The following is a 14648-nucleotide window of genomic DNA, read 5'->3' as shown; positions in this document are numbered from 1 at the left end:
CTGAGTTTTATATTGTTACAAGAAAGGCATCGTCTATACTATAAGCATTAATCAAGGTTAAACTATAAATGAACTTTGCAAAGCAGGAATCATGAGAACAGGGAGAAAACAACTCCATAAAACAACTCCATAAATGATGTTTACTCATGAGACTTACAACAAGGGTCCCCGATCTTTACGGAACCAAATTATGTTCACAAGGGGCCCTTAGAACTTCTCTGGCACGGTTCTACAACCTGCTTTTCTCCTGCCAAATAATTCAACTCAGTTCCTCAAGACCACGTCATCCAAAGAGACACAGAGTCAGGACGTATGGCTTAAAATGCATCACACAACAAAAGAAGAGGGGAAGAGAATCTGTAATAGTTTCCCTTTTCCCCTCCTTAAGTGAACACTTGCGTCCGCACCGCTGAGCCAGCACTGCTCCGGTCTCTTCTCAATCAGGTTCGTTAAGAAGTCATTAGGTTTCCTATCCTATCCCTGTTAAATGTTCCTCCTTCGGGAAAGCTTAATTTTTGTTTTTCAGTCCATTCCACCCAAAACTTCACATCTCTTGAAGTACCTGTTTCATAGTTCTTGCACATGTATTTAGCGCATGTCCCTCTGTCAGAAGAATCGCTATCCTTAGGCTTCCTCAGATTACTTCCAATTTTTATACCTTATTTCACTCTCGCTTTGAGTACGAGGCAGTCCTCAGAACCCAATTTTACTTTGGCATTCCTATTGCCTAGCTCATAGCGATGCTTCCCTTGTTACTGCCCCTGACTCGCAACTTTGGTGCGCCTACCCCACCTTGTCACTTTCCCATGGCAGATTTAACCTGTGCCTCTCACCAACCCCTGATTCAGCGTCTTGTATTTCCTTATGCAGTGCCTCCACAATTCATCGACTTGGCAGTCTTATAACTCTCTGTGCAACGCCTCTTGCCACCACCTGCGATTCGGCGCTTTATTACTGCTGCAGCCGAAATGTTACACCATATATGGGAACTATAAGTCCCTTACTTCTATTTGAGTTATTGCCCCCCACGTCGGGCGATCTCGACATGATCCCCAGATCCATAATATTTTATACAACAAACAATCCTGTATGCTTACCTTTAAATTTGGGGTTTGGCTTGCGCAATGTCCACAGAGAGAAATGGGGCAAACTGCCTGCCTACAGCAACGCACCTTTGATAGAGATTTTAAAAGGTCTCTTGCCTTTTCTTAAATTTTTTTCAGCATTTTTTTTTCTGTATTTTTTTCAACAACACTTAAGATATAAATCTTAATGAAATACAAGATGTTAACATATGAGGTGAAATGACATTTCCTTCAGTAGTAGTTAAGGACCATTTTAAAATTACCTTTAATGAAAAAAATGTTGTAGTTGAATCTGTTTATGAAAAAAGTATATGGATATAGATGGAAATGTTTTTTCTACAAATTAAATACGAGTCATTATTCAAGTGAAGATTTTGGGGATCATGATAGTGATGATAGCATCTCTGTTGGAACAGAAGACAGTAATGATACTGAGAGTTTGTGTTCAAACGACAGTTATGAAAGTAGTTTCATAGATGATCATGAAAGTACCGAAAATGATTTTATTTGAAGTAAAGTTTTACGATATAAAGATGAATAGTATACCAAATCTTAAGCTTCTTGAATTCCCTGATACTCCATATGACAAATTTGAGAAATATCCTGTGTGTGATAGAGTGGGGTTAAACAGAGTCAAAAGCATATTAGCAATGTATATTCTGTAATTACCTTTTAATTAATGATAATAAAAAAATATAAAAAGGAACATAACTGTTTCAAAATTTAACCAAAAATGAATTACTTTACAAGATTAATAAGAGAGATGAATGTCAAATATGAGAGTGATAAGACACCTTTTCTTTCAAGAGAAGAGACTGACCAAAGGAGGGTAATGTTTTATGGATTGATGTTATTTATGATTCACAATTGTCATTTTTGGGGAAACATCAACACAAGATACTGTAGAAATAAAATAATATATTATCCTGAAATTAAACCTGAACTCAGGATAAAACATGGAGTTTTAAAAAAGCGAATAAAGATTAAATAATTTATTTTCTAGATATATAAATGAGTGGTTTTCTACCCATGAGGGAAAATAAGATAAAAATTTGACAACCATAAAAATATACCAAACTCATTAAGTTGCTTAATAGTTGATTCAAGTGGATGTGGAAAAACCTGCTTGCTTTTAAAGATGTGCCTCACTCCCAACATTTTTGATTATGATAATTTAATAATTTTCACAAAGTCAAGTTTTCAACCCGAGTATCAACTACTCTCACAAGGTTTTAAGGTGGGACTTCAAAAATAAGACATCATTGGTTTATTTAAACTTCAAAACAAACTAAATTATTACAACATTGAAGATATAATACAACTATTTTGTGATACACAGAAATATAAAGAGAAATGAAAACCTATAACTTTTATTCTTTGTGATAATACGGATGGTATACCTTCACCACAAGATTTGGAGACATCAAAAAAGAACCTCATCATCTTTGATGATTGTGTTAATGAGAGAAATCAAAGGGTTATGGATAGCTACTGCACAAGAGGGAGACATTCTTCTTGTAATTGTATTTATCTTTTTTTTTTTTTTTTTTTTTTTTTTTTTTTGTATACCTTGGTCGAGGCTCGTATGAGAGCTAACACACAACTCACAGCAAGGAGGCATGAGACAAGAGGGGTGGGAGTGGAAGGGACAAAACATTGGGGAACAGACACAGGTGAACTGTGGAAGGGAGAGGGATGGGGATGGGACGGGGAACATGGCGAGGAGAAGATGGACATTACAGGGACTTTCAGGAAGGAAAGCAGGAGAATTGAAGGAAGTGGGCATGGGTGGATTATCGGGGTAGAAAAGATCGAGGATTTGGATGGGGGAAGATAAGAGGTGGTGGTGAACAGCTGTTTTGAAAGCCTGGAGGGAAGAATGGGAAAGAATAGAGTGAGGAAGTTTATTCCAAAGGCGGGAAAAAGAGGAATGAAAGAGTGAAGATGAGCAGTGATTCGTGATTTTGGTAGTTTTACCAGAAGGGGGTTGTTGGCGGACCTTGAGCGCCCTGTGGAAATGTGGTTGGGACAAATCGCAGAGAGAGCAGGGGGGGCAAGGCTGGAGAGGAGTCGGTAGAAGACAGAAAGACCACCGACCAACCTGCGGTGATTGAGTGAGAGGCCCAAAGACTCAGCTTCATTGCGGGAGATGCCAATGATCTTAAAAGCCCTGGTTTCGACAGCGTGAAGTCGAGAAAGGTGGGAGGCAGGAGCACCAGCCCAGAGGGGAGAGCAGTACTCCATCAGGCTACGGACAAAAGCTTTGTAAGTAGTCAGGAGCTCAAGAGGGCCGAGGAAGGACTTTGCACGACGGAGGATTCCCAGTCGGCGACTGGCTTTTGAGGCAAGGTTTGTCAATCATACTTTAAACTTCCTCATCGCTCGATAAGAAATATTGCTCATACTTTTATTTTGTTCAAGTTAAATTCAATAGATTAAATAATTTTTGAAGAGACAATTGTTCTACATTATCATTATGTAGTAAAAAGGAATTCGAGGAGTATATGAAACACATGACTGGAAGATATAAATATATTGTTGTGAAACAACATGAGATACTTCATAATATTTTTTCAAAAAATATATGGATGCAAAAGAATAAGCAGTAAGGTTTAAAGGGCATCAAGAGTTGGTTTCAAAAGTTGTAAAACAACAGGAAGACATAAAGGAGAAACAGACAGAAACTAATGGCTGAAGAAGTGTTTGAAAGAAAGCAAGAGACATTTTTGAAACCACTTTTAAAAACTTCCCAACAAAAAATGACAGATTTTTCTACAGTTCCTGCAATGGAATAAACTCCTAAAAACCTTCAAATGGTAAAATATTTTCATCAAATCAAACTAGAGAATATAGGACAATTAGAATATGATGATGAAGGATTATTATTTAAACAACTGGAAGAGGTAAATAAACCTCCTGATTATAATGTGAAGGGTTATAATCTTCAAAACAATGAATATTCAGCAGGTGCAAAAACCATAGCAGGACTCATACCAAGAGAAGAATCAGTAATATTCTATCTTGTTAAAGAAAAGGTATTGAAATTTAATGATGAATTGAGGTTCTTGAGTTCCACTCGACCAAATGTTTCTTCAAAAAAAGATGGAAAATAAGCTGCAAGTTATTTTGATAAACCATTGAGTATAAAAAAGAGAAGATGATTGAAAATATATTGATTTACTAAACTCATGGGGTTTCTATTTCTGGGAGAGTTGGAAAGAGGAACAAGAAAGAAAAAACATATTATTGAAGCATGAAGATTATGTAAATTAAAATTAAAATAGATTCATGTTTAAGCACATAAAATCATACCATATTTGAGTACATTTTCCATTCCAGATTTATAACAATACATTTATTTTAATATCAAGTTTAATTGACAACATTTTATTATTGTTTTTATCACCCTCAAACCCATCATGCTAATTTCAGAGAAATTGCACCGACAGTCGTAAGAAGGCTGGAAACCACAATTGTCTTAATGAAGCATCAGCCATTTTAGACAAGTTAATAAATATGAAAATAATGAATAAATGTGAATGCAAAGATATTTTATCCCATGTTTAATGAACATACACATCCATTGTAGATGCTAATGAGAATTATTTTTTATTGTTGAAATATGATAAATAGATAAGATAATGGTAGAATTACAACCACTGAATGTTGGAAGAAAAATGATTTGTATTATCTTCTTTTCAAGATTATTTAACAAGTGTGGTGATTCAGAGATTTATTCAGACTTTTTAAAACTTATAAATGAGAAGCACAATCCTTAGTTTTAATTCCATACCCGCTACAACTGGACCCCACAAAAGAAGATGTAGCAACTTTATTGTCTGTGGAAACTTATAATACCCTGTTTAATATCACAGAGAAAATTGACAAGTTTAGTTATAACCCAGGATACAAAAAACCCAGGATACGCACTGTCCATTGCAAATGTGGAACAAGATTCAGCTGGCCCATCATGATCACACGCACTGCGTTTTGAAGTCGAACACACAGAGGCAAGTTCTACAGGCATCTTTGAGAAAAAGTGCCTGTTCTGCAATTCCATCACCAAGTCACTTGGGAAAGGCAAGCAGGAAGTGTTGGGGACCTGTTTGACTGACATGGGTGAGGAAAGCATAAAAAAAATGCAGCTGAACTTGCGTAAGATAACGTGATGCTTGCAAAGCTAGGAGGTTTCGACATGAAGGCAAAGGAAGTACGATATCACCACTCCTGAAGGAGAAATTACATACATCATTGCCAAACCGCAGTGCAGAAAGATGACGACATGATGTCTTCAAAGTTGGCCGCTCACAAAGCAGCATTCCAGGAACTCCAGAAGCATATCGATGTAACATTGGTGTCAAATCAAGGAGCAGAATACCTGTCATCATTGCACGTGCGCTACCTCACCTTGCTTGGAGATGATGAGATGACATATCCCGCTAGAAGCTTGGCCGACAAGATCCTGAAAACATATCCAAATGAACTGACCAGTCATTTTGTAAGTCGCAAGGTGGGGATCATACATAATGCTGACCTCAGTCAAGATGCCACAATCAGGCGTGCCAATTTTGATGATCATGCAGCACAAGAAGCTGCATTCTACCTTCGGTCCCTGATATTGAAGGTTCAAAGTGCACAGGATGACTCACCAAGGCCAATCACAACGGAAGCGTTGGAAGTAGGACAGGCAGACCCTCCTGATACTGTCCTTGAATTCTTCAGGGTGCTGTATACAGGATCAAACAAGCCGCCTTGGGACGAATGCATTGAGAGACTGGTGAAATCTGTGTCCGATGATGTGTTGTACGTCACAACTAGGGCCAAAATAAAACCAGGGAAACACCTCTGCATGGGACTCGCTTTAAAAAGTATGACAGAAAGCCGGAAAGTTGTTGAGATTTTGAACCGATTTGGACAGTGTAGGCTATCATACAGCCAAGGCCCTAGAAACCAAATTCGCCACTGACATCCCTGGTCGTAAATGTAGCACACCCGATGGAATCACCAAAATGGTCGGACTTTGTACCAGTTTGGCATGGGACAATTACGATGAGCTTACGGAAACACTGTCAGGCGGTGGAACCTTGCACGATACTGTAGGTATCTGCTATCAGAATGAGCCAAACATGACACTGGACGAGTCACCCAAATAACCTCCCTCCCAGCAACAGCTAACTTCAGTGGACACTGCTGAGACACAGAGTTATAGTTCGAAACGAGTATTCCACCTAAAGGAACACACTTTGGAGCCATATCGCAAGAAACCTAAGATGACAGTCTTTCAGTATGCAGTCAAAAGCATACCAAGACCCCCGCATCTCACTGACATGGAATATAGAGATATATTCTGGATGATGAGCATCGCACTCGACAAAACACCATTCTGGACAGGTTGGAACTTGCTCGTCACAGAAGATCCACTCCCCAGACAGAGAATTGCCTACATGGAGAACTTGAATCTCCCTCCGACTCGACTAGACGTAGTGGCAGAAATGCTACGACTATCTCAGCGGGTTGCTCAGGAATGTAGAGAGGATTTCGTCGTGGTACACTATGACTTAGCTATAGCTTAACCAGCTCTACAAATCCAAGCTGCCAAGGATCCTACGTATAACAACGTGTTCATCTGCTTTGGACCCTTTCACATTGAACTTGCGTATTTTGGTGCTCTGGGACACTTCCTCGATTGCTCTGCTGACCCACAGATACTCACAGAAACAGGCGTTCTTGCTCTGGGGTCGCTGAATGGATTTCTACGTGGAAAACACTTCAATCGGTGAGCGGAATGGATGCTATTCCAATATATCATCAAATAAACATGTATCATGTCGTGTCTTCTTCATTTTGATGATATTGTACTAACAACACATTTTGTACATTTATAATTGCAGATTTAAGCGGCTTCATCCTCTCCGAGCGACAGCTTTCCAAGGTCTCCACTTCCAGAAGTTTCTTGAAGACACTGGTCCATTGCCTGAAACCTTTCTGACTGCAGTAGTATCTTCCAGATGAGATCTGATCCCTTATGCATTCCATGAGATAGAAGTAAGCAACGACTACACCATAGTCATGAAGAAGTATACAGAGTACACAGCACTGACCCTCAGCGGTCATCATGGGAACACAGCTAAGTTTTGGATGTTGTACATCAAACTAGTCCATATCTTCTTGCGATTTATTCGAGCGTATAGAACAAATGACCTGCAGCTCTTCATTTTCACCTTGGGCCAAATGTGTCCCATCTTCTTTGCTGGGAATCGTCCCAACTACGCTCGATGGCTGGTTCGTTATTATCACAATCTGATGAACCTGGAGAACATACATCCTGGTGTTCGAGAAGCCTTAGAAAATGGAGCTTTATCTGTGAGAAGAACCAACAAATCATTCTCGCGAACTCAAGTCGACATCACCCTCGAGCAGACAGTGAATGCTGATGCTTCATCATGGCTGACAGGAATCGCTTCGTTCAGTCATTCTGACGGTGCGAGACAGCGGAAGATGGTCACTTGAGCTGCCAGAAGTTGTATTGTTGGAAGCCTCCTCGACAAAACTGGCTTGAAATTGAAGGAAGACGTCTCCAAATCGTTGAAGCCATATAGAGTCACCCGAGACAATAATGATCTCTCGAAGCTGCTTGACGGAATAAAGAACACCATGAACCCGTTTGATCAGAACACTAATGAAACCCTCCACATCATCACGACTGGCGTCAGTGTACCAAATGATATCAAGGAGGATCTCTTGGGGTTTCAAGTGAAAGGCCAGGAGTTGTGTGATAATTTCACAGCAGAGAGCTTCAACGATCAAGCTCGCTTCGAGAAACCAATCAGCAGAAGGAAGATCAAGAACTTTGCGAGTGCTGCTGTGAAGAAAAACATCACCACCAAGGACCAGAAGGTCGTCGAACAACAAGGGACCAGAGACCTGTTTGGAAGGCTACTCTACATCAGTACGTTGGAAGGAATAGATATTGAGAAAGTCTTTCGATATCCACTGACTCCAATTCCACTCGCCCTGGCGCATGTGGATGGGAGCATCAACAACACTGACAAGTCAAAGCTTCTGCACAAGCTGAAGGGAATGGTTGAAAGCGAGAAACCAGGAGATATTGACGTCACATGGGTCGATGCGATGTTCCTGCTACACACATTGCTGAATCTCCCTCCCACATTTGGTGGGGTAGCTGAAGTAATCCTCCGAGGGTTATGCGAGATGTCACCACGCACTGATTTTGTTTGTGATATGTACATCACTCCGAGTATCAAAGAGGCTGACGAAACAGACGAGGGTCAGAAGAAATGACGTTTGCTGTGACAGGTCCTGAACAGAAGTGGCCTCAGAATTGGCAAACAGCTCTTAAGTCATGTTCCTTCAAAGCAGGATTCCTTCACTTCCTTGCAAACGAATGGAAGAACAACAGATATGCTAGCATCCTGAAGGATCACATTGTGGTCATGGGTCAGGAAGGTGTTTGCTACACGTTCAGAGAAAACGGAGGGAGTGCATTCATAGAAGACACAGAGGCATTGAACTGCCAACATGAAGAAACTGACACTCGACTTGTGTTTCATCTTGATCATATCATACAAGTATCACCAGCCGCAACGATGAGGGTCAGAAGCAACGACACGGACGTCCTCGTGGTTCTGTTGTGCTATGCAGGTGCCGCACACGACTGCCCAAACGTATGGATGGATGTTGGACTCAGCAGTAACAACACCAGGTGATACATCAGTATTCCCAAACTGGGTGATGAATTGGAGTCTACTGTCCTGCAAGCTCTTCCTGGACTTCATGCATTTACTGATACCGACTTCACAGCATCCTTCATGAACAAAGGAAAACAGAGACCCCTTGACATCATAATGAAACATGAACAGTTCATCTCAGCGTTTGCCATGCTCGGGGAGCACCAAAATATGCCTGATGAAACAGTTTCGACAATTGAGCATTTTGTATGCTTGCTGTATGGGAAACAACTTGCTCAGCGTTGACACTGCCCACTATGTTATGTTTCAACACACAAATGCGCCAAGACAGCTGGGGGATCCACTGGAGAAGATCAAGGGTGTAAACTCAAGCAACATCCTGGTTGATGGAACCGACACGGATGGATCCTGGTTGATGAAACCTACGCAATCGATTGGTTTGATGATGATCAGATGCCACGCCACATCAGCCAGATCCTCAGTGAAAAGGAATCCGTCATCGAATCAGAGGACGACGAGGATGTGGAAATGTCGCACGGAGAACTTTTGTATGGATCAGATGAATCCGACGTGGACGACGATGATTGGAGATGAGCAAAATGGAAAGCTCATTGTGTGATGACGGTTCAGATACATTCATGGATTCATTATAAAACCGAAGATTACCAAGACACTTACCCAGATCTATAGGAACATATTGAACAAAAGTCAATAGATTTGCATGCTCATTTTCCAAACTTCTCAACACATTGCTATTAATACACATGGATGACAACAATTTCATTTACTACACAGATATATCTGATTATCATGATTATGTTGTTATACATTGTTAACAATTTTGTCATATTATGATAATGTCAATAAATCACGATATTGTAATTAAAACGTAGCCTTGACTTATTTTACATTTACATGTATATTCCAAGAATCATCGAAAACTGTGATATTTTACAAGTAACCCCATGTATACTCTTTTAGTCATTACTCTGCAAAATATAAAGCGTTTTGCGTGATTGTTTTTGCATAGGAAAGGGGAATGATAGTTCTTCAAAATAATGCATTTGTTTTGTAAATAATCCTCTTGAAAACTTCAGGATTGGAAAGAATACACAAAAAATATAAGATGATAAAACATATCAGTAAGTAAAATTGGGATCAATCATTGAAATCAGGCTGATCCAACTTTTTTGAAGTCAAATTGAGAAAAAAAAAATAGTTCATAGAATCCGGCCAACGATAAGCTTTAGCATGATTTCTCATTTTTTGGGTGTAGTTATTGGGCTTGAGTCAAAATTAATAACTTATAAAGTTCGTTCGGAATGTTTACGAAATAAAATGCGTTCACGGGAAATTATAGGGTACCCCTATAAAAACGCGATTTGTGGAAAACTGTCCAAGTGGATTTTTATCAGACCAGCATATTCAAATTCTACAGACATTTTCACTCTAGGAACAACTCTCAGACCTTTTGGTGAACAAAACACAAATAAACCTTTGTGGGCTCTTGGGATATATCAGTGTTATTCATTTTGTCTGAAGTTGCTAAAAAAAAATCGTCATAACATGATGTATCAAATAACAAAAACAAAAGAGTAACTACCAGCATTATCATTATAAAAATAGCGACATTGAGATAGAAATGAGAATGATGTATGAATCAAAAAGTACATCATCATTGTGATGTTGCAAGCAAAGTATACGAATATATTATGAACAATTTCGTTTTTATGATTCATAAATTTTGAATGAATATATATGATTTTATTATCAAAAACAAAGAAATTTTATGGGGGTTTGAAAGATAGTTCATCCTCCCCATCCGACATGAAGGGGGAGGAGGGGGGGTGCATCTCCCCTATCCCCCCCAGGATGTATGCCCATGCCAGCCATAATTTTTCTAAAACAGGCTGACCAGGTATAGTGTATTACAGAATTAATACATAATTTTCAGGTATGATATTGTTACGGATTTCAGAATCCGGTCTGATGAATGCATCCACACATCCAGGTCCTCAGACAGTTATTTCCTTAAATGCATGTTTAGATTAGTCCCATCCCCATGTCTAATGGGATTTTAAATGTGATGCGTTGAGAAAGGTAAAGTATAGATCCCCTCTCTTAAGGCCCTGTCACACCTTGACGTTTTAGCCAGCGTATGGCAACGCATCAAAATGTATCTAAAATGCTGGCATACGCTGAACTATTGATGTTTTTTTTTCAGTTTTCGGCGTATAATAATGAGTTGGACGTATGCATAACATATTAGTAATGTACACAGAACGTTTCGATAACTTATAGATAACTTATAGCAACGAATGCTTAGCGTGTTGTTGGCGTTCACAACCTATGCCCAACGATAGTCTAACTTATGCATAGCGCGGCAGAGTATCGCCGACGATCACGTGGTGTAGCCTATTAAAAGTCTGCCGCTCAACGATTCAAATCATAACCGTACTAGACATTGAAATGTCAACATCACCGTCACGCCGAAGAAAGAAAAACCCCCCAAAAAAACCATGGAGTCTGGAACACTGACGGGTTCCTCCTGTGAAGCCCATTTTTATATACCAATTCCCCTAAATGCTGCCAATACGCTATTATACGGTAGCTGTAAGTTAGAAACACGTTCAGTAAGTTCTGTGGTCGTCCGGAAGACGTCAAATACATCTACATACGTCAATATGTGTTGGAGATACGTTACACATACGTTCAAAGCACGTTACTCAAAGGTTAGAAATAAGTTTCGGGTACGCTAGACATTACCTCAACGTGTTTCGACTTATGAGTAACTTACAAGTAACGTGTGTCGACGTGTATCAACGATCGCATAACATGCCTACAACTTATGGCCAGCATATGCAGAACATGCGACTCATACGCTGGCATACGTTGAAAATTTTTGAGCATGCTTAAAATTTGTTGACGAGCTCGGCGTACTACGACGTGTGTCAGCGTGCTTCAGCATGCTTCAGCGTGCTCTTAACATATACAAAACTTACCCATAACGTATTCGACGTGTGCCAGCGTATTCGCCAAATTTGTCATACGTCGGCATACGCTGGCTAAAACGTCAAGGTGTGACAGGGCCTTTATGGGAAGCTTTTTCTTTATGACAGATACGTTTACACACATTTATTTCGCAAGCTCTGACGCGCACCCTTATTTTTCCTCAGCAACGTTCTTTCGCGAGCACCGACGCCCGTATTTTTTGAGAGCGCATGGGTCGTCATGGTAACTGTGCGCAAGTGGGGCGGGATGAGCTTGGGACGGACTGCGCCCGCCAAGACGGCCCGCAGATAGAAAACGAATTGGAGGTCCGTTCTGAGGCAAAAGAAAGCCAGAGAGTAAAAGGAGAAGAGAAGCAAGCAAGAAGCGGGTGTAAGCGTGCAAAAAAAAGGAGAAGAGAAGCGAGAAGAGAAGTGAGCAAGTGAGCGTGTGGGTGTGAGCAGCGCCGACAACGAGTGAGGCACGGGTCGGTCACTAACGTGTGAGGTGCGGGTCAGTCACCGACGGACCGTGTGGGTCACTGGACGTCACCAGTTTTGGAAGTGTGAGAAGCTGCCCGTCTTGCAGCACCAGGGTCTAATCCCACGACAGACAATCTCAGTGCCCTCCCAGACGTCGACTGGCGTTCAAGGTTGTTCGCGAGAGGGTGCACGGCAAAGCTGGGTGCTGCCGACGGACGTTACACGCACGCACATATTTCAGGCCGTTTTCACTTCATGGGTGACTACTCTCTGGTGAACGAGATGATTCTTCTCTCCCCTCCCTTTGAATGATCTGTTGGGTACCCTTGTCTGTGTTTAGCTGTAAGTCAACCCCCAATAAGCATCTGCTCTTTGTCTCTTTCCTGGCATTTTGATTGATTTTGCTTTGAAATTTATTGTTGATTTACCTCAGAAAATAAAAAGGTCTATTTATTTATTTATTTTATTATTAATAAATTAATTATTGACTTCCAACCTGTCCGTGTTTGTCCTTTCCTTCCATTGGTCTAGCATTGTCTGAACCGAGATAGACTGGGAGGTAATTACCACAGATTTGACCAAAAATCGTCGGCGCGCACCAGCGGTTAAAACGCTCGGCCGCCGTAATTAAAATCTAATCAGATAATATTGGTGCTTTGCCGAGGGCGCGCTGCCTGCTCAGGTAACCACGTGACCTCGTTAAACGCCATAATTAGATGGTGGACACTGGAACTCGTGGTTGACTGGGTGGTGTTCGTGGTTCTAAAACAACCCACCGTACCATACCGTTAATTGTGAGCGGTGGCCCCAGGTCCGGCTCTACCGAGGACAACCGGGGATTAATCCCCCTGAGTGACAAGCTGGTGTCTCAGTATCCGTGGCTGCAACAATATATTTACCCCCTGCCAAGTAAATTTTTACCCCCATGGAGTAAATTTACCCCTTGGTTGAGAATCACTACCTTACAAGATCAGCTCGTGTCTGTAAGCCTCCTGAGCTTCTCAAGATCAGCTCGTCTGTAAGCCTCTTGATTTGTTCAACAAAAAAAGGGTGGGGGGGGGGAGGTGAGATGTATCAGTAGTTATGCTAATGCAGACCTACATGGGTGCACCGGGGGGGGGGGGAGGGGGGGTGGTTAATAGGAGTCACATGACCCGCCCATGTCCCGGTGCTGTGTTGTGCTGTGCCCGTGGCTGAGAATAAACCTGTTGATCCAACTTTAGAGCCTTCGTCTCTGACTTTTGAATACATTACAGATCTGGTTTTGAGAAATTATTGTGGTGTTGATGTGGTGCAGATATGTTGAGCTGAATGGCCTCCACCTGTGTCTAATTTCCTTGTGATTCCTTGTGATTCCTTGTGATCGTGATAATCTGACTACCTGTGTTTGGTAAATGAAAGTTTGTGACCCCTATTTTTTGTAAACCACTGGGCTTTGTTCTCTCCAGGAGCCCTCCACCGCTACTACGACGACGACGACGACGCCGACTACTACTCCTGGTGAAGAATTAGAGCAAGTCACGAGATCTCCTTGCCAACTTTATTTTAACTTGTGCAAAGATGGCAACATGAAACACAAGGAAGGAAAAAATTGGTGGAACACAGCACTGTGGGACTGAAAGCCTTGATACGCTCACACATCGTCTCAGAATACAAGGCGGCAGAATATGATAACGGTAACAATGTTCAAAATTTCAAGGAACGTTGGAGCATAAACGAAGCACTTTGTAGTATCTCTCCTCAACGCACTTTGTACTATTTCTCCTCAAGGCACTTTGTACTATCTCTCCACAAGGTACTTTGTACTATCTCTCCACAAGGTACTTTGTACTATCTCTCCACAAGGTACTTTGTAGTATCTCTCCACAAGATACTTTGTAGTATCTCTCCACAAGGTACTTTGTAGTATCTCTCCACAAGGTACTTTGTAGTATCTCTCCACAAGGCACTTTGTGGTATCTCTCCACAAGGCACTTTGTACTATCTCTCCACAAGGTACTTTGTGGTATCTCTCCACAAGGCACTTTGTACTATCTCTCCACAAGGTACTTTGTAGTATCTCTCCACAAGGCACTTTGTGGTATCTCTCCACAAGGCACTTTGTAGTATCTCTCCACAAGGCACTTTGTACTATCTCTCCACAAGGTACTTTGTAGTATCTCTCCACAAGGCACTTTGTACTATCTCTCCACAAGGTACTTTGTATTATCTCTCCACAAGGCACTTTGTACTATCTCTCCACAAGGTACTTTGTATTATCTCTCCACAAGGCACTTTGTACTATCTCTCCACAAGGCAATTTGTAGTTTCTCTCCTCAACACACTTTGTACTATTTCTCCTCAAGGCACTTTGTAGTATCTCTCCACAAGGCACTTTGTACTAT

The sequence above is a fragment of the Eptatretus burgeri genome, chromosome 17 (assembly GCF_056783735.1).
Source record: "Eptatretus burgeri isolate ZD-2024b chromosome 17, Ebu_testis_v1, whole genome shotgun sequence".
In the NCBI taxonomy this organism is placed as follows: Eukaryota; Metazoa; Chordata; class Myxini; order Myxiniformes; family Myxinidae; genus Eptatretus; species Eptatretus burgeri.
This window is presented reverse-complemented; position numbering follows the sequence as displayed.